This window comes from Trichosurus vulpecula, chromosome 1 (assembly GCF_011100635.1).
Source record: "Trichosurus vulpecula isolate mTriVul1 chromosome 1, mTriVul1.pri, whole genome shotgun sequence".
Taxonomy (NCBI): Eukaryota; Metazoa; Chordata; class Mammalia; order Diprotodontia; family Phalangeridae; genus Trichosurus; species Trichosurus vulpecula.
Genome location: NC_050573.1, coordinates 328,242,898 through 328,265,010, shown reverse-complemented (window position 1 = coordinate 328,265,010; position 22,113 = coordinate 328,242,898).

The following is a 22,113-nucleotide window of genomic DNA, read 5'->3' as shown; positions in this document are numbered from 1 at the left end:
GTAGTTGTTTACATGTTTTCTCCACAATTAAACTATGAGCTTTTTGAAAGCAAGGACTTGTTATTATTTGCCATTCTTTGTGTCCCTATGCTTAATAAAGTACTTGACATAAAATAAGTGCTTAATAAATGCATGTTGACTAAACTCAAAGTCATATAGGAAGCACCCTTCCTCTGGGAATACTTCCTTGACCTCAGCAAGAGAGTAAAGACCTTTCTCCTCTAACTACAGAAAGCACTTTATTTTGCAATTTTCTAATGTTCTTTTTTGTAATCTGTTATTTTTGTCTTGTTCCATTACAAAGAATTAAGTTCTAGGAAGACAGGGACTGTGTCTTAGATAAACTTTGCATATCCTCCAATCTTACTACAGTGTTATGTATAGAGTAGATATTTAATAAAGGGTTTATTAAATAAATATATATTAGGAAAAATCCTTTAATACTTTTTAAAATTATAAGCACTCTGTGTTAAATTGTTGGAGCTTTATTTTGAACGATTGAAGCTATTGGATTGAATATATTATATATACATATACATATACATATACATATACTCTACTTATGACCTACTATTACCACTGAGAGAAGCTAGACAGAGCAGTGGATACAGTTCTGGGCCCGGATGCAGGAAGACTCATCATCCCAAGTTAAATGTGACTTCAGAAACCTATTGTGTGACCCTGGGCAAGTCACTAAACCCTGTTTGCCTCAGCTTCCTAATCTGCAAAATGAGCTGGAGAAGATAATGGCAAACTATCTAGTATCTTTGCCAAGAAAATCCCAAATGGGCGATGAAGAATCAGACAGGACTGAAACAATACAACAACGAAAACATTGCCATTGAAAGCAAACATCTAATTATTAATATAGCCAAAAGCTATTAGACAACAGACAAGTGATCAAAGGAAATAAATAGTTTTCAAAAGCAGAATTGCAATCCATTAAAAGGTCCAAAGAAAAATGCAAATTAAAAGAAGCCTCAGGTTTCATACCCTGCAAATTGGGGGAGAAATGGCAAAAACGGAAAACTCAGTATTAGGGGGGTTGTAGGCAAACTAGAGCTGAGAATAAGTAAAACCATTTTTAAAAGCAATTTGGAGTTGTGAAAATAAAATGACAGAAATTCTCTTATCATTTGACCCAGAGATTCTGCGAGAAATGATTATTAATAACCAACAATTTGAGGAGATTCAGATTTCCCTTTTGGCTTTTCTCCTCACTTCAAGACCTCAGTCTCTGAAGGGGTAAGCTAACCTTCTCCTCTTTCAGACCCTTCCCAGGTTCAGAAACCATTGAGCTCTACTCAATTTTGGGTGGGGATAAATTATTCCAAAAGATTGCCCAAGGTTCAGGGTAACTTATAAGTAAACTACATAACCACAGTTTAAGTCCAGCCCTCATTGTAATATTCATTCTCTCATTAATTGTTAACCAATCAGAATTGATTGCCATGCTCAGAAACACCCCTCTTCCAAAGGAATATAAACTGAGAGCCTGTCTCCATGATTATATTCAGTCTAAGAGAGAGCAAGCCAAATGACCATCTTTTTATTAGAATGCTGGTATTATTGGTAAAATGATTAAATTACCCAGAAATTATGTCTTCTGAACCTTTTTAAATGCCACAATTCCAATCACTTGATGGGTTCAGATGTACAGTTTTCCACTGTATTCTCTTTCAGGAGGCAACTGTCCATTTCCAGTGTAATTTTTTTCCATACTCATCTGCCTGTATACTCTCTGCAATACTCACCACACCATCTTCCTCCATATTCTCTCATGTGGATGACATCACTCTTTATATGTTCTCTCTTTTGATATTATGATTCTTTCTCATTCTCTTTTATAGGATCATCTTTTATGTCCTGTTCTCCCTACCCCAGGGTTCTGTTCCTGGTACTCTTTTTATTTCTTGAGCTCCAATCCGATATCAAGAAATGCCTGTCGACATTTCTTTTTTTTTTTAATTTAATTTTCTTTTAGACTCAAGGGCCAGAACACAAATACAGAATAGAGAAAAGGAACAAAACATATCATAAACTTAAATATTGAAACTTAAATACAAAGAAAGGGAAAAGAAAGCATGTTGTGTGCATAGCAGAGCGTAAGAGGATTCAAAATGTATAACAATAGATTTTCACTTCAAGAAAGCCTATATGATAAATAATACATGTTGTGTTAAGAATTGTCTGTCGTTGCTCCCTTGTGAATCTTCTTTTGTTCTCTGCTGTGAACTTTTTTACTTTGTTCTTGTTTTCCCTCCCCCCACCCCTGTCCCCAAAGGCTACATTTAGATATGTTTCTCTATGGATATATACAGACACATATACATATATACATACATATATAGATATATACTTTCCCAAACATACTCTACTCCTGATTTTTATTTTTATGTTTGTGCATATCTCTTGTCTCCTATCCCTCTGGATTCCTCTACTTTACTTCTACTGACTACCTTGCCCTCTTATTACTTGCCTACCCCCTTTGTATACCCCTACTATTTTACATATTCTAAATTTAGAACTTTTACATTCTTCTAAGCATATATGTATTGTTCCCTCTTAAACCCATTCCCAATGAAAGTAGGTTACCAGAACTACCAGCCCTCCTCCCTCATCTAATTCCTCTATATCCTTTCTTCCTCCTGCACCTCTTTTGTACAAAATAGTTACTCTTTTTCGCTGTTTCTAAATGGTTTTACTTTTTAAATTCAGATCACAGTCAGGTTTACCGCCCTCTTTCTTATGAGCTCACCAATTATTAATAAGAATCTTAGATATACATTTTACATTTTACGTTATATAAAAGGAAAAGTCTGTCCTTATGAATTGTAAGCAGAATGGCCTTTGTTTTCTTTGAGAGACTCAGTTTATCTCATTGAGCCTTGCTGGGTGCTGGGCCCCAGGCCCAGAGCCCTGTTAGGTGTGGAACCTTGGTAGGGTAGGGCTAACTCCAGGGAGGGCCTATGTTGGATTAAAGTAAGCTTGTCAACCCCTTCACCTTCCTTCCCTTGCTTAAGCAGATCGAAAGAACCTGTGCTTTCCTGGTCAACCCCTTCACCTTGTTTAAGCAGATCGAAAGAACCTGTGCTTTCCTGGTCAACCCCTTCACCTTGCTTAAGCAGATCTAAAGAACCTGTGCTTTCCCGGCTTGCCAGCAGAAGCTGTGGGTGGATCTTACACCCCCACAGAAGCTGCTAGCCGGATTGTTAAAAACAGTGGCGTGCCAGCAGAAGCTGTGGGTGGATCTTACACCCCCACGGAAGCTGCTAGCCGGATTGTTAAAAGCAGCTTCCGTTGGAGCCAGAGACAGCTACAGCCGAAGCTGAAGCAGGAGGTGCCGGTAGCAGAGCTGACCCACGTGTGGACCGAGGAGTGCTGAGCAAGGACTTGAGGCCAGTAGGTAATCTTTTTACCGTAGAGGGGAAGCATGTATGTGATTTTGCTTTATACCATCATGCTTCTCTGTGGCTTCCTGATTACTCTAGTGAGGCTTTTGATCAAAATATCAAAATGGGGATGCTGGTTCGTGGGTCTGTTACTTTGGAGCTTAAATACATGCTTTGATTCTTCTGCCTCCTACCTAGAGAATTCCTTATATCCTGCAGTTCCAAACCTTTCAGACATATATATGATTCTCTTTGAAATCATAAATTCTGCCTTCATAATACATGAATCCCTTATAATCAGTTTTTGATATGTACCTTATATTTCTCTTGGTTCTTGTATGTCAAATCTTCTATTAAGTTCAGGATTTTTTTTAACAAAGTCCTGAAAGTCTGAGAGTTTATCAAATATCCATTTTTTTCATTCAAGATAATACTGAAATTTGCAGGGTATGATATTTTTGGCCAGAACTCCAGGTCTTCTGCTCTTTGATATATTGTGTTCCAAGACCTGTGGTCCTTTAATGTCTCTGCTGCTAGGTCTTGTGTAATTCTAATTGTGGCGCTATCATATTTAAATTGGTTTAATCATGATGCTTTTAATATTTTATCCTTGAACTGGGGATTTCAGAATTTGACTATGATATTCCTATGGGTTTTCCTCATAGGATCTCTTTTAAGTGATGTTAGATGACTTGTTTCTATTTCTACTTCCCTGCTTTGTTCTAATGGTTCAGGACAATTGGCTTTAATTATATCTTATATTATTGTATCAAGATTCTTCTTTTGATCATGACTTTCAGTTACTCCAATTATTTTTATATTTTCTCTTCTTCATCTATTCTCCAAATTTGTTGTTTTCTTATGAGATGTTTCACTTTCTCTTCTGTTGTTTCATTATTCATGTTTTGTTCAATTATTACTTTATGTCTTATAATTTCACTGGCTTCACTTTGCCCAATTCTAATTTTCAAGGTGTCGTTTTCCTCCTTAAGATCCTGGATTTCCTTTTCTAATTGGTTGACTTTCCTTTCACAACCTTCTGGTTTTTCTTGAATTATTTTTTTTTTTAGTTTTTCCTCCATCTCTGTCATTTGATTTTTAAAGTCTTTTTAAAAATCTATAAATTCTTTTTGGGCAGGTGACCATTTGATGTTACTCTTTGGGGGTTTCTTTACTTCAGCGTACTCCTCTGAAGATGAACTCTGGTCATCTCAATTCCAATAATAGGTTTCTATGGTTGGATTCTTTCTCCTTTGTGCATATTTGTAATCACCTCTAGCCCTGGGGTATGGGAAATGGGGCTTCTTGCCCCAGATCTTCAGTTTTCCCTTCTAGCCTGGAACCAAAGCCAAACCTCCAACCTCCTGTAAGTGCCCACAGCCAGGGGTTTTCTGTCTCACTGCTTCTGCACTCACCCTACCTGTACTGGTTCCTTCTCGTCCCCACACCTCTTTGCAGCACATTTGGGTCTGGTGCTCCTCATCAGTAAATGTTCCCTCAATCTTCCTGGGCTCAAATGCCCTGACTCCCTTTGCTATCCCTGGGTGAAAAGTTTCTGTGGCTGTCCTTTCAGGCAGCTTCTCAAACCAACTAACCTCAGGGATGACTGCTAGTTGTTTAAGTGGCTTGCTGCTTGTTGTTAAAAAGGAAACTAGGCTGGAGATATTTACTCCTTGCAGGGACCAAACCTTGTCCTGGGATTTTTCTTTGGATCTTCTCAAATTTGTCCCAGGAAGTTCCTGGTTGTGCCCCTATTCTTCTTTGTCTCCACCTGCTATTTTAACTCTTTTTGTGGGGGAAAATCTTGAGAGCTTGTAATTTTCTGACCTACTTCACCATCTTCCCAGAATCCTCTCCCAACATTTCAAATTATACACAATACAGGTCTCTCAAACTCAACCTTCCCCAAACTGAAATTATTGTCTCACCAAAAAACATATCACTCTTCCTAAATTTTCCCTTTTCTTTCCATTGACTCAAGTTCATAGCCTCGGAATCATTATTTTTTACTCTCCACACCATTTATTTAATCGGTATCTATATCTTGTTGACTCTATTGACATATCTCTTATTTGTCTTTTTCTATACACTCACACAACTCCCTGGACTATTGAAATAGTCTCCTAATTGGTAGCCCTGGTTTCAGGCTCCAGCACTCGCCAATCTGTCATCCCTGCATCTGATAAATCAATACTTTGCAAAGAGAAGTCTGACCACATCACTCAAGAACAATCAATGGTTTCCTATCAAAGAAAGTGCTATGTTCTATGAGTGAAGCAGAATTGAAATAGCTCCAAAGAAACACAAAATGAACACATTTAAAGAATCCACCCCAAATGTTCACTGAACCTATGGTTCAGCATTCCAAGTTCATACTGGTCTGACTGAGCCAGTCAGATACATTGTAACTTGAGTCTAACATAGTGATGTCTTTTTGGTCCTCTTCAAGAAGAAAGGATAACAACCAACCAACCAACCACCTGTAGAAAAAATAAATGTTCTTTTGTTTGGCATTCAGAGTCCTTCACAATCTGACTCCAATATTCATATGTAGAATAAATTCACATTTCTACCCCTCCTTTTAGGAAAGCGGTCTGCTTTCATATATATGTGTACGTATAAATTTATGTATATGAATACACATGTACAGGTAGTGTGTTAGTATATGTGTGTGTATGTGTGTGTGTGTGTATTATTTTTACGGTACGCATTTATTGATCCCTATTAATTTTAGTGCTATCCCTCTGGTGATTAATTCCTATTTATTCTGTATATAGCTTTACTGAATTTCTTTGCATGTTTTCTACCCTATTACATTGTGAGTTCCTCTTCTGAATTTCTTTGTATCCCCATAATTTAGCCCAGTTTCTGACATGTTGATGAGGCATAATAGTGTTTATTGGTGACTAACCCTTTTCTCTTTCTATCACTTCACATAGACTGGGCCTCATTCCTAGCATAGTCACCTTTTCCCCTGTTGCCTTTTGTATTCTCTTCATCCTTTCAAGAGTTAGCTACAGAAGTCATTGATAGATCCTCAATATACTTAGTACTGCTGCTTGAAATTATATTTACTTATTCTCTGTATTTATTTTTATGTGTATGTATAAGCTTTTGCATACATTTCAGTATTTATTTTAGTATATATTTTTACTTTACCTATTTATATACACACATATACATGCTTCATCATTCCAGTACAATTAAATTCCTTAAGGGTAGGAACTGCCTACCACATAGCACAGCACCTCGCACGTAGTAGGCACATTAAAAATGCTCATAGAATGAATGAATGAATCAATAGACTGGCTCAGTAAACTGTTTGTGAAGAATGACTGATGAGATCTGAACTACAACCACCTAAGTCCTTAGTTCAATGACAGTGGTGTGTTGCTGTTTTCCCCCATAGCTAGGGCTTGCTGGGGAACCTGCTTAGACCTAAGGAAACTTGGCTCTTCATAGGATATAATTCTAGCTAGGGAATGTCTAACATTCCTGCTCACACAGAGAATGGCAATCAGATATAGTATGTTCTGTAGCCTGTTCTCTAAGAGTCCAGCAACCATAGCTGAAATGTTCTACTTTACTAAATATCAAGGAATTATTTTTAATGTAAATAGATGATAATCCATACTTATAGAAAGGAGTATAACCTAACTAACCACATAGAAAAAAAAATCAAAGTGATGAAAATGTATTATTCAGAGTATTATATGCATTTGAATAGAAAATCTATGAGAGCTCATTTGGCAGTCAATACAAACTGAACTGATATCAAGGAAGAGATAAGGTTCACTACATCTTGGCTGAAATGTATCAAAGATATCTTTGTAAGGTTAGACTTAATTGCAGGTAGAGACAAAAACTAATAAATTTTGCCTCTATTAAATAAGGGAATTCTACTTAGAGCAATATATAACTACCCCTTATATTGCTAGTAAGATATTTGATGGAGAAACACAGTCAATGAAAAGGACAGTTTTCAGTGAAGGTTCTGGAACATTTCATAAAAGGAGACAATGGTAATGGTAATGTACACAGTCATGGAAAGATTTGTTCGTAGTTAACAGTGTGACTCATGGTATTTAGAATGGTCTAAGTTAGATTCTCCTAACTCCCCTTTTTGTAATTTTAACCACAATCTATAATTACCAATATATAGACAATGCATAGTCAGCACTTTGTTCAAGATTGACAGGAATTGATAACTATGTTTTGATCTTTCCAAAAAAGAGACATTGAAGAAAAAAATAATTACAAACATAAGAAGCTGGGTCTATAACTGATTATTTGGACATCTTGATGGAAAGTTGTGAATAAACAATATAATGTGTGTAACCCCTTTAAACATAAGGAAAAAGCAGGGGCAGCTAGGTGGCACAGTGAGTAGAGCACTTGACACATGTACTAGCTGTATGACCTTGAGCAAGTCATTTAACCCCAATTGCCCTGCCTCCCCCCCCAAAAATAGGAAAAAGTAGTGGCAGTTGCTGTAATTCAAGGCCTCATCCTAAAATTGGGAAAAAACACACACACACACATACACAATCTGAGTCAGATTACTAGGGAACCTGCTTAGACACACACAGAATATGTCAGAATAAGTAACTATAGGAATTGGTATCGTAGCAAACAATTGCCTTGTATATCAGAATAAGAATATAAGGCATCTGAAACCAAACTAACATACTCCGAAGTTTTCAGCCTATAATAGCCAGAGGTTGGGGAAAAAATAAAAGTGATTTTGTAAGTAACCGTGGTCAAATAGGTCATCCAAAAATCAAGTGTTCTAAATAACAAAAACAGCAAGAACTTCTGCTCTAACACCAAAATTCATTCTTCTGGGAAGGACAGTCTGTGAAATCTATCAGAATTCAATTTTTGCAAGTAGATCCAGTGACAATGACTGTTAAACAAATGGCTCAAAATGTCCTGACATATAACAATACTAATAATATTAAAACTAATAACAACATAGATATATATTGAACTTAGGTTTCATTAAAAGCTTTAGACCTCTTTCAGATAAACTGTTCTGTGGACAAAGGTACTCAACCTTATACTTATGAAGTAGATTTTTTTTTAAACCAAAGTGTCACTCTTCATATTTATTCCTATTAAATTTCATCTCATCTCATTCAGTTCAACATTCTAGTCTTTCAAGATCATTCGTGGATCCTGACCATCTCATCTGACAATTCTTAGTTTTCTGATCATTTGATAAGTACGCACTTTGACTGCCAACACTTCAATTAATGTTTGCAGATGACAAAATTGTGTGATTTTTCTTACCTCAAGGTTCAGCAGATCTACAAGTTTATCAAATTTCAAAGTAGGTGAAATCAGTCTTTCACACCGACACTCTTTGTCTCCCTTATTTGCTTCTCCCTCTTGGATGCTCAGAAGCCTCTTTTCACTCCCAGTTAACAATGCTCTCCTACTTTCCTTATTTACCACAGTTCCTTCTTTCAAGCTTCCCCTATAATAATGGGATCCCCATTTTAATCATGTTTTTCCTGTGACTTATCCTCTCAAGTATCTATTCTCTGCTATCTAACAATGGATAAGAATGACAAGAGGTCAAGCCTTAATGATATATTAGCTGGCTGATAACAATGCCTAGGAGACATTTAAATTGCAGGTTCTTAATTAAAATACTTTGAAGGGGAAAAAGAGGTAAAATGAGAAAGTCCAAATGATTTAATGGAAAGTACATGAAACTGAGAGTCAAAATATGTGGGTTCAAAGCTCTATAGCTTACCAACTGTGTGACCTTGGTTATATCAATTTCCTCTCCAGGATTCATTTTCCTTTCCTGGAATGCACAGGTATGATGATATGGTCTTTACTATTCCTTCTAACTCTATTGGGCCTATGACTTCAGAATAACAGGGATGATATTTTTGGTCATATATATACCTATCAGCAGCCCTAATAAGATTTTATATAGGCAGCAGATGAGTCTGTTTATAAGTAAAACAGACCCTATTCAAGATATTATTTTTGTATCAAGAGGACAGCATAAAGGAGGTAGGACAGAAAAGAGCATGAGGCAAGAGAAGCTAAAAGGTAACATAAAGGAATGTCCTTATTAAATCATTCACTGTGACTTAGAAGCAATGTCTCTGATTCTTAAGTACTCCTCTAAGGCCTCCTCTATCTTTAAGTATGCCATCAATATAATTCATGATAGCCATGGAATAAATGGCATGATCTAGTATCACAGCAGTTACAGTTCATCAAAGTTTTAATTCCATCTAGTCAGAATATATCCCAGAATTTTAAGGTATCAGGAAAATGTGCTACAATGGTAAAATTTCTTTCCTATTTAAGCATGTCTGATGGAATGTGTTTTTTGTAACTTCATTTCTCAAAACCTTTTTGCTCAGCTAAATCTTGCATGCTAATGTGAGGTAGTGCTTTCTTTTAAAGATTTTTCCCTCCCTACAATTTGTTTATTCTTTTCTTTCCTGTATACTTCATTTTTATTTATAAGCTAGTTGTTTCCAAAAGGTAATGCACAGTATAGCATTTATTTGTTTATTTTTACTTTCAAGATAAGAAGAAGCTCAAGACATGAAGGAATATGCACTTCTAACCAGAAACGTATGCATCATCTTCATCTATTAAACACTACTTCAAGTTATTATTAAAATAGGTTACTTTGGTTTTGCCTCTCATTTCTCCTTTAATTTCATTCTCACCTTCTAGTACAGTAAATACTAAGAAAACAGGATATCCATGTAATTTGCAATCAGAAAATATGCCTTTCTTGCTTTTTTTCAAGTTCTAATGGTGAATTTGTGCTAATCTTTCCCTATTTTCTCTCCTAGAGCTCCCTGTGATAAGTGATGATACACACTGAGAGAAAGCTAGCTAGGAAAATCAAAGGATGACATCTGTGGACATGGGAAGACATAAAGAAATTGACTCCCATAATATTACAGTTTGAAACTTTGACATCTTTGACACTGATCAAGCAAACCAGACTAACCAGAAGGACCAATGAAACAACTAAAACTCTAAATGAAATAGACAATGACAATTACTTTTATGATGGAAATAAAGTTATTTATATTCTCACAGGATCAATTATATCTATATCTATATCCATATATATGAATATGTATAAGCATGTGTACAAGTGTATATATTAGTATTTGTTACTGTATCCATATCCAGATATGCATATGTATGTATTGTATACATATTCATGTTTATCTGTGTACGTAGGTATATATGATGTACATATCTGTATTTAAATTTACACACATGCATATATATGTATATTGTGTAGGCATATGCATATATGTCTATGCATTTATATATGTATAAATGCAATGTTATGTATATAAGATATATGTAAGATATATATCACATACAAACATATATATGTGTGTGTGTGTGTATGTGTGTATATACATCTCTGTGTGTATAAATATCCGTGTGGTATAGTAGGAAGCTTCAGAGGACATAAGTTTAAATTCCAGTTCTGCCACTTACCAACTGTTTCATCTTGACCAAATCATGTCATTGGGTCTCAGTTCCCTCATTGCAACAATAAGTAAATTCAATTAAGTTACCTCTGAGTTTCCCTTTAGCTCTAAATCTATGAGCCCCGATTGGAGATGGCTCAGGATTCATGGGGAGACCCTGGCCCTTCCAGGCTTAGGTCTTTTCAGGTTCTCATTTTGGGTGAGGAAACCCCCATTCAGTGAATAGGCCTCTTTAAGAAGTTAATCAAGAAATGGCCCCTTTAATAAAAACAAAAAAAAATGGCAAATATGGTGAATATCAGGCCACTGGACTCAGATGGCTCTGGAGGAGAAAGTGAGGCTGGTGACCTTGCACAGCCCTCCCTCACTCAAATCAAAGTCAACTGTAAGTCATGTCATCATTTTCCTGTGTCATGGCCTTCTTAGAGAATGAGGGACACACAAAGATCCCTGATGAAGTACTTTGCAGGTCCTAAAGTACTATTAAAAAGTCAATTGTTACTTCAGTCTTCTTAAACTGTAGGTTCTGACCCCATATGGGGTCATGGCCCTATATGGGGTTGTGACCCAGAGTTTAAGAAATGTTAACAGTATCACAGATGGAAAAAGTTTAAGAAGCCCTGTCTATATCACAAAAAAGGAAGGAAATCACTTTTTTTTTTTATCTGAGCAGTGTTGCTTTCAGAATTCAATGAAATGTAATGCCCTTAAAACAGAAGGAAGCATTTTTACAGAAGGCCTAGTAGTACCTGTAAAATTCACAGTGAAAGTAGACAATCCATCAATCCATTTATCAAGTAACTGGGTGTGATTCTCATTTTAAAACAGTTGAAGCAATAATAAATTTTGCACTAAGAATGCTTATCCATCTCTGAGGAACTTTTAATAAATTATCAGGAAATGATCAGATAGTCTTTGCACAGCATCTGAATTGTACATTGTCTCATTCTGCTGAAAATATAAATAACTTTATTTTTTTGTTATAAAAGTAACTGTCATGCCAAAGCAAGATTTTGTCAACTCATTTGTTATTCCTTGAAAGAAAGAAGATTGTCACACCAATGAAGGCAACTCCCTTAGAAAAAAAATTATTCACATATCAAACTTTATACTCCATCTGTCAAGCACTGGAACATAAGCAACATGTATCTAGAGCTGTGCAGAATAAGATTTTTAAAAACGACGATTCTGTAAGACAATTTATGTTTCTTAGGTCAGAGATGTACAAACTGGTACTGAGAGAAAAAACCTACAGAATCATAAATAACATACATTTTTGAAAAGACATCAAAATAAAAGAAACTCATCTTTCCATGATTTAAGTACTTCCTGATGGTAGACCTGGGATAATCATGTAAGAAATGGGAGGAGGAGTTTTGTTTCCACAGAACTAAAGGTGTGCTTCCCCACCCTCCCCCACCCCAGCTTTAGCAGAGACCAGGCCTCAAGGTCGGTCAGGTGAGAGGTCAGAGGTTTGTACGCATGTGCATACTTTTTGAGAAGGCAGTCTAGGGAATTAGAGAGGCCAAACCCACTTGAACCTGTTCAAACTTATCTAGGGTCTGGTCTTGGTCAAGAATCCAGGCCTGCTGATTTGCATAATTTGCATATGTCAAAGAGGGAAAGTAGGGGAAATAAAAGAATATAGTTTAATCCTAAACTAAGACAAGGAAAATCTAATTAACTTCACTTTTGCTTCTGTATCCTTATTATCCTATTTATATAAACTGTATAACCTAGGAAAACTATGTAAAAAAACAAAGATTGTAAACTAACCATGACTCTAGCAGGAGTGGAGGGAATGGTTACCCCTGCTCCTGCAGCTGTATCAGTGTGAGTGTTCCTGTGAGCACTACACCCACTCTCTTGGAGAGCATAATAAAATGCTTTCCTCTGCCCACTCTGGTCTTGAGTTCTTTGGGTGTGAATGGGCAAATCACATGGATTTTCCTAAGGTCAAGTGAAAGGAAGCAACAGGCAGCGAAAGCTCGCCGGGCTTACTCCTGGATCTTATCTTGGGGTGTCATGTGATCCCCACCGTGGTGTTGAGAGGGCTACCACTCTGGATTCCCTTGGGGAACCCTGTGGTCTGCACAGCCTTCTTAAGGGGACATCAGATGGGACTTCCAGCCCTGTCTCAGGAGCTTTGTGATCTTACTGCAATCCTAAGGGGCCATCACTTGGGTCCTCCTTAGGGTCTGACCCCTAGGAAGCCCTGTGATCCCCACAGATTAAGGGATGGCTACCACTTGGTCTTCCTCTGGGAGTCCTGTGGTCTGTACAGCCTTCCCTAGGGATTATCACAGGGTTCTTCCTCAGGACTTTGGCCCTGCCTAGGAAGTCCAATGATCCCCAAAGCTCACAATTTGGGGAAGTCCGGTGATCCCCAAAACCACATTTCTCACAATTATAAGAAAGAAGAGTTTCCCTCCAAATCAGTTGATTATGCATTTCTTTTAAAAATGTGGTGATAAATGAAATGTATTTAGTTTTCCATTAACAAATATGAATCACTATTGGAGGTTCATTTAGCCGTGGCAGGAACACATAGTCTTCCTAAGTAAAAAGATGCACACCCCTCCTCCCTTCCCCCCACCAATATCAATGCATAGGAAGAAACAGGGAGACTATACCCAAACTAAAACCTTAACCAGGCTAGGCATACTTTGGGGATTTATCCATTTCCATCTCTGTCAGCTCCCTAGAAGTCCTTGTGAAGTATTTTTATAGGTGCAATAATACATTCCAGGGTACCATTTCAACCATGTCAAAAACTTGACTATAGCACAGCCAGTAAAATCACTTCAGCTTCTTAAGGATGTGAGAAAAAGCTCCATTGTAATATTCTTTTATAACTTTATATAGTAATAATTTTTAACATTTATTGGAATGCTTGGACCTCACCCAAATCTTATATTTTGACCTTATCTAAACCTCATTGAAGTATTTAGGATTACCTGCTAATATATATCTCAAGTACTTCCTGGGCCATGAGGAAACTGCCTACACACAGTGGTTGTGTCTTTGTGCCCTCGTTTGAACTCTATATAACATATTATACAGAGGCTCAGGTAAATGGGCCACATCTTTTTTAAGCTCTCCCTTCTTTACAAAACTTTCAGACTTGGGTTTGTTCTCAGAGAATGACAGTAATCACATTAATTTCCACAAATCAAATGATTATGTAGTAAATCTCTTTAGTCATCTAATGAGAAAGAAGAGGTCTGGCCAAGCAGAAGTTTATTTAATGTTCTTACACAGGTATGATTTTTGTCATAGAGCCCCATATTGTTATCGTTACCAATGTTAACTACTCTTTCTCAAGGGGATTTTGACTGTTGTATATGATTGTGTTTGCACTGAGTATTAAGTGAAAAACGGTCTGGAGAAATGGAAATAGAGTGACTTTTGTTCCAAAAGTCATAGAATGACAAAAAGTTAAGCAGAACCCCAAGTGAAGGAGTGGTATGCTACTCTAACCCCACCCCCACATCTAGTATGCCTTTTTGGTCTTTGCATTCAAGTTCAATTTTGCCAAATAAATTAAGTAAGGGCCTTTGTGCATAAATTTTAATTTAAGGCTAAGAGGTAAGTTTCGAAGTACTCAAAGATTTCAGGGGATGAATTGCAATTCATTCTCACTTCCTTAAAGCCATCTCATAAAATTCTGTTCATACTGTTCATACAATATTTCCATGGCAATTACTAATCAATTTCTGCATTACATTTCTCTGTTCCCTAAAAATTCCAATGTAATAACAATTGTGGAGTCTATAGGAGACATTCTAAACCTATATATTATTATGGTTTTATATGTAATGACATACCAAAAAATAGGTAAATAAACATATGGGATGCCAGTTATTTGAACTGCAAGGTCACTATTAAATACTATAAGGAATCTCGGACCTCATAGACAGAAACTGAGTCAACCTCCAAGTGCCATGGGTTACTTAGAGCCTCACAAGAAAGCAAATGCCATTAGCTTCAGGTAAGGGACCTGGCTTGAAACACATTTTAGTTTCAAATGCATTCAACTTAGACTCATAGCCCCTTTCCTATAAATCAGAGGAAGACTTTTTAAAAAAGGAAAAGAACAAAATAACAACAAAGTATCAACTCAGAGGAAAAGAGAGATGAGTACAGCTTTTAAAATATTCCACATACCTGCTCAGGCTGATTTTCATCCTTTCCTTACCCTTAGCTATTTCTTCTATTCACAGACCAGTTTTTTTCTTCACAGGGATTGCAGCTAAGGTATAGAAGTGAGGAAGAAAGGAGGATTGTTATTCCTTTATTACTGCTCATTTGTTTAGTCATGCTTTACTTTTGAATGGGGCTTTTTATCCTGAATGGACTATCAGCCAAGTGTCTGGTATTATGTTTTCATAGAACGCAGTGGCATTGAAAAGGTACTCCAATTAGTCCAATCAGTTAAGTGCTTGCTGAATGCTTTTGTTTGCTTTGTACTATGGTAATCCTGTAAGGGACTTAAAGGATATTTAAATCATACTCCTTACCCTTATAAAGGTTATAAAAGCTTACTTTTGTATACAATTAGATGACAATATAAGCTAATATGCTACTACTAATAATAGCAATGATGAGGTCAAGGAACCATGATATTGAGGTTTAAGGGTTTTATAGACCCTAAAATATCAACATGCAGAGTCCTGCCCGAATGAATTAAACTCAAGCCTTCTTTCAGCCAAAGAGAAAAACAGAGTTTATTAAAGATTCACCATATTGGGTAGAGTCTCAAGAAATCTCACCATTTGTGATGCTCGTTTTGATAAGGGGGCCAGAATGCAGTCTGTTGAGCTAGAGTGAATCTGGACTGGAAGGATGGTGCTGCCCTTCTATAATAGGGAAGGTGGGGGTGGGGAGAGGTGGTGGTGGATATTTTAAGGGAAAAGTTAAAGAGTTCCATTTTTACATGTTTAGTTTAATATGTTGGAGATACAATTCAATATGTCTGAGAAGCATTTGGAGAAACTACATTGGATGTCAGCTAAGAAGTTTTGAGGCAGGAAAGGTAGATTTGAGAACCCTTAGCATAGAGACAGATGGCAACAAGTAAACTAATATACAAGGAGAAGTGGCTACAGAGTAGGACACTGAGGGGGACACCTGTGGTTAGAGAACATGATTGTAACAACAATGTTACTTGCAGCTGCTGTGGAGGTGCAAGACCAATAACACCAGCATACAGGAGGGTGGCTAGCATTGGTTCTTTGGTCTGTTTTTCTAAAGGAAAGCAACTCAAAAGGGGATAACAATCTTACTTTAATTAAACATATACATCATTTACTTAGTTGAAGCAAAAAAGTCAGCACCCTGAACTTCTGAGAAAATAGAAATAGAAATTACAAGCAGGAATTACAAGCAGAGAAAATAACACAAATCAACAGACAGGGTTTCTAGCTATCTGACCAAGGCAATACATACCTAGTTACCAGAGAGAGAAGCACCAACATCTGGGTTTTCAAAGCCAGGGGGGCTCCTTAATGGCTACCCAGAGTCTTCTCTGGCTACATCACATGAACATTCTTCCCATGAGTGAGCCCCAAAGCAAAATGCTAACCTCAGAGTATATACACACTTCTTCAGCATCAGAGGGCATCAAAACCCTCATTACCCAGGCTCATGTGAATCAAACTCATGTGACTGAGGCTTACATGTGACTTAAGCGGGTCACTTGGACCTATTAACAGATGGGAAAGATCTTCCCATTAAACAAAAATACATCAACAATACAATGATCTAGACATGATTCAGCAAAGGAAATTGAGAAAGACCAGTCAGATAGGTAGGAAGAAAACCAAGTGGGAGTGCGATCCTGAAAAACTAGGGAAGAGAGTATCAAGGATGAGAGAATGATCAATAACATCAAAGGCTAAAATATAGGTCAAACAGAATAAGGATTGAGAAAAGGCCATTGGATTTGGCAATAAAGACATCCTTGGCAACTTTGGAGAGAGTAGCTTCAGTAGAATGTTAAGACTGGAGTTGTTCTAATAGAAGTTTGATTTCATTTTAATTAATCTTTATTGTTTGAGATTAAGGTCTGTTCCTCCTGGTTAAGAGAGTGAGAGGAGAGAAAGTGGAGGCACCTATTTTATTCAGCCTTTGCATGGAGTTTAGTAGGGCAGAAGAGAAGTTTAGCTATAAAGGTCAGAAGAGATATCAGAGTTAGTGATAGTTAATGATTAATCATTAAAATGCCCATTTACATGTGTCCTTGCTTATAAGACACCCAAGAGGGGATCATTAGTTACCACACAGGAGGGGAAAGAAAGAGATTTACAAATTCAGTATTTTGCCAGAGAAGTCTTCTGCCTTGGGGCTGACAAAAGAGAATTAGATAATTATTGATTTATTTTTATAGTTTTCTAAGACAGAAGGAACACTTACACTGGGATCTCTCAGCAGAATTGTCAAATCTGATTGGGCATGGGCTAGGGAGAGGACCAGGCTGTGACTGGTTGTGCTAATGTTAGAGGTGGGGCCTTCAGAATTTTTCTCCCTTTTTGACTAGCCAAGGACCATGTTTCATATACCTGATTCCATCACAAAATATCACATATGGCTTTTCATATGTCAATGACTTAAATATTTGTAGAATGAAGGAAAAAAGGAAAGAAAGATGGAAGGAAGAAATATTATAGTAAAAAAAGCAAATAATGAAAGAGAAAACCCTCTCATCCATCATCAGATTAGGGGAGGGTGGTGCTGGAAAGTTGTGGGGGGCTTGAGTTGCCCTTCTCCACCTGGCCAGAGGTACCCCACCTCCATGGCCACAGCAAGGGGCCCCACTGGCCCTGTGCCCTTGGGCACCATGTAGCCAGACCCTCTGGGATTCTTATAGAGGAAATCCTGCTGTGGTCAGAGAGATGACTGTGGCCAGGGACAGTAGTTCAGAGTTTCATGAATATCTAGGTACAATATTATTCCATTATTCAGCCCAAGAGGTGCTGTTAGTTTTGGTATTTCATTGACTAACCTACTTGAGGTATTTGAGATAATGGGGTTCTCACTGACCACTCGATTTGAATCTTATAATATCCCTCCCTCTAGAAGTAGGCACCCAAATTCATTTTGGAAAAAGGGTGAGGGTCATCCATTCCTCATCAATCCCCCCTCAAACAGTGGGGATCCAAATTATCTGAGGACATGGGCAGAAATCTTGTTTTCTGGAACTACTTCAGGCTGACAAGGGGCATAGAGCTCTCCCTGCCTCACTGGGTCCTGGTGGGAAGGTTGACTAAAACTGAGCTTAGGCTATGTCCAGGGGATGATGGGTGGCCGTAGGGCAGATTCCTTCCTACAGAATTCAAGTAGCTCAAAAGAAACGCAAGATGCTCAGATTTAGAGACTCTACCCTAAATGTTCACAAGGACTATTTGGGCTCTACCTGTGGAAGAATATTCTGAGCTTGTATTGCTCTTATCAGCCGCAGGGTGACACTGTAACTTGACTCTAGCATAGTGATGTCATTTTGGTCCTCTTTTAGAATCAGGGACAACAATCAACTAAATTATCATATTAGGACCAAGGTTTTCCCCCTTTTCTACTTCCTCATCCAGAAACCAACCAGAATGGGAAATCTCTCTTAAAGATTTACCCAGGCCAAGAGCTAATTTCTAAAAGAAATTCCAATTTTGGGCTAATGGATGTATTCTTGCTCATTATGTTTGCTCAGACAGATCTGGGAAAATTATGATTCTCCCTTTTGTCACAAAACAAGTGATATAGAAATTGATGTCTCTTTGACCAAGATTTGGGTGACTTAAGTCAAGTACCCCAAGACCCTCATTTAATATAAGCCACCTCTCATTGTTTTAACCAGTCAGGGTTGATTGGCACCCTTCAGGAATATATAAACTCTCAGCCCACTGTCATTAGGGATCTTTGGTCTAAGAGAGACAGTCAAATTACCATTCTGTTATTAGTAAATGTCTTGGCCTTATTAATAAAATAAATTACCCATAAACTATGTCTCTTGTAATTTTTTAATAACCACATCTACCAGACTACAGATAGACAATTTCTCTTGGTTGGACTAGAGCTTAAATTAGTTATTAGACAACATAATTTTTTAGTAAATCTCCTTAGGTGTAGAATATTGAACAAAGAAAATTCTTTAGAGAGTTGGGGAAAACAGACTTTTTTACTGGCTTGCCACAGGAAAGAAAAGTCAAATAGGTAATTGGAAATGTAGGAGCCTAATTCAGGTAGTATGAATCAGAAATAAAACTATAACTGAACGTAGGAAAATTGTGGTCCTAGTGGGAGAGGCAGTAACCTTTATCCCAAAAACTTAGGCCTTATTCAGAGGTTGAGAAGGAAGGTAACTGCAGGAAATGTGTACAACAGTGAAAAGTCCTTCGGAAAGGTAGCAGTGAGCAGAGTTCCAGCCGGAGAAGTAGGAATCATGGAAAGATATTAGGATTGAGGAACTACTACTATTACCACAAAAAAAAAGACATTTGGGTCTACCAAGTAGTTGACTATTGATCAGTCACACAGAGGCAAGGTCTGAAAAGTTTTGAGTGAACATTAACCATATAATATGTCTTTCTAGACACCATGACTTAGAATCTGGAAGCTGGATTGGGATAGTTAAGAGTTAAGTCCGAAACTCAGGTCATGAACACACAAAACACTAAGCCTATTCTTTGCTGAACTTTCATTCCATGACCTATAAAGTCTCTTATTCAATTCTCTAAACAGCTATAGCTATCTGTGTGTAGGAGTGTGCTATTAGGCTCTGGGACAGTTTCTTAGATTTCAAGCTAAGGCCATGAGATCAGGCTTAATAAATTTGCTAAGTCAGCCATGGGGCAAAATACACTCCTACTCTCTCCTCTTCTGCTACCCCTGGGCCCTTAATCCCACTATCTGTAATCTTCAATTATACTATGTTCAAACATGAAAATACATATTGCTTAGTGTAAAGGTTACTTGCCTCTCTACCAGTCATAGCATCAGAGCTATGAAAGAAAGAAAAGCCAGCAAACACCACTGATACACCTAAGAGATTAGGCTTTTTCCTTGATGAAAGGGAAAGGTCTTGCTCTCATAGTTCATTCAAAACTTTAGAAAAATACATAGGGAGGGACCTGACTACAGATAGAACTGTTGTTATTGTTCAGTCTCTGTCAGCTGTGTTCAACTCTTTCTGATACCATGTGAGGTTTTTTTTGTTTTTTTTTTTGGCAGAGATACTGGAGCGCTTTGTTATTTCCTTCTCCAGTTCATTTTACAGATGAGGAACTGAGGCAAAAAGGATTAAGAAACTTGCCCAGGATCACACAGTTAGTGTCTCAGACCAGATCTGAACTCAGGAAGATGAGTTTTCCTGACTTTCACCCAGACACTGTATCTACTGCACAACCTGACTGTAGCACCTGCTGATCCCATCTAATCCCCAACACTTCTGGTAGCTGTAAAGAATATTCTTCAATGGGGGCGGAGCCAAGATGGCCACATGAAGGCAGCCTCTTACCGGAGCTCTCTCACAAGGTCTGTCAGATTCCCATAAAAAAGTGAATTTGAGCAGATTTGAGAGAGTCAGAAACCGCGAGCAGTCTGCGTGGGGCAAATTTCCAAGCCGGGAGAGTTTGAAAGGCCGGAGGAACGAACCTGCAGGCTCGGAGAGTGCTCGGTGCGGAGCTGCTCCAGACCAAGGCGGAAGCGGCTGGCCGGGAAATCCACGTGGGAGACGGGCTGGGAGAAAGCTGGGCGCCCGAAACCGGCAGAGATCCCCAGGCCTCCCAACACAGGACGGCAGTATCTGGGAGCGACGAGAGGCAGCACAACGCCACCAGCCGCGAAAACACCCAGCCCTGACACTTGCAAAACCCAGGAACTCGGCCTCTTGAACTTCCGGAAGACTCAATGGCCAGGTAACCGGCTCTAACCCCTCCCCCCCTCACCCAGAGAATTCCTCGGGAAAAAAAAAAAAGAGAACTGAAACAGAGGAGAGAGTAGCGGGGCTTCACAGGACAAATACTAGAAGCTCATTAGTCCCAGAGGGGAAGAGTCGGCAGGGGGCCAAGCCAGGAGCCCAGACGTAACCTTGCTCCCCCAGGGGAAGCGCCCGTCATCAGCTCAAACAACAAACAGCGGAGACCATTGCTGAAAAGCAAGTGCTGGAGAGCACCCACAGGGAGTGAGACGCCAGGGAGCCAGACCCCTCCCCCACACCTCAGGAAACTGAGGGTTATAATTCTAGACTCACAACCCCCAGAATAAGAAAGCTGGGACAGAAAGCCCTGAGATCCACAGATAGAAATTCATTGTAAAGCCAGCAAAAGGCAAACCAACATGAAGAAGAACACAAAAAAACCGAGGACAATAGATTCTTTTTATGGAGACAGGCAGGATCAAAATATCGACATAGAAGAAGATAGCAATGACACGGTAGATACATCAGATACCTCAAAAGCTAATATGATCTGGTCTCCAGCCCAAAAAGCACTGCTGGAAGAGCTAAAAGAGGATTTTAAAAACCAAATTAGGGAGGTAAAAGAAAACATGGAAAAAATGGAAAAGTCCCTAAAGAATAAGATTGGCGAAATGGCTATGGAGATTCAGAATCTAGAGAGAGAAAAGGACACCCTGAGAGGTGAAATCAACCAATTGAAAATGGAGGCTCAAAAGCAAAATGTAAACACTAACTCATTTAAAATTAGACTTGAGGAAGTAGAAGCTAATGAATCTATGAGGCATCAAGAAGTAATAAAACAAAACGTAAAGAATGAAAAAATAGAAAAAAATGTGAAATATCTGGTTGGCAAAACTACTGACCTGGAAAATAGATCCAGGAGAGACAATTTGAGAGTTATTGGTCTACCGGAAATCCACGATGAAAAAAGGAGCCTTGAGAGTATCTTCGAAGAAATTATCAAAGACAACTGCCCAGAGGTCCTAGAACCAGAGGGCAAAATAGTCATTGAAAGAATTCACCGATCACCCCCTGAAAGAGATCCCAAACTGAAAACACCAAGAAATATTATAGCCAAATTTCAGAGCTATAAACTCAAGGAGAAAATACTGCAAGCAGCCAAAAAGAAGCAATTCAAATATCGTGGAACTACAGTCAGGATCACGCAGGATCTCTCAGCTTCCACGTTAAAAGACAGGAGAAATTGGAATATGATATTCCGAAGGGCAAAGGAGCTGGGACTACAACCAAGGATCAACTACCCAGCAAAACTAAG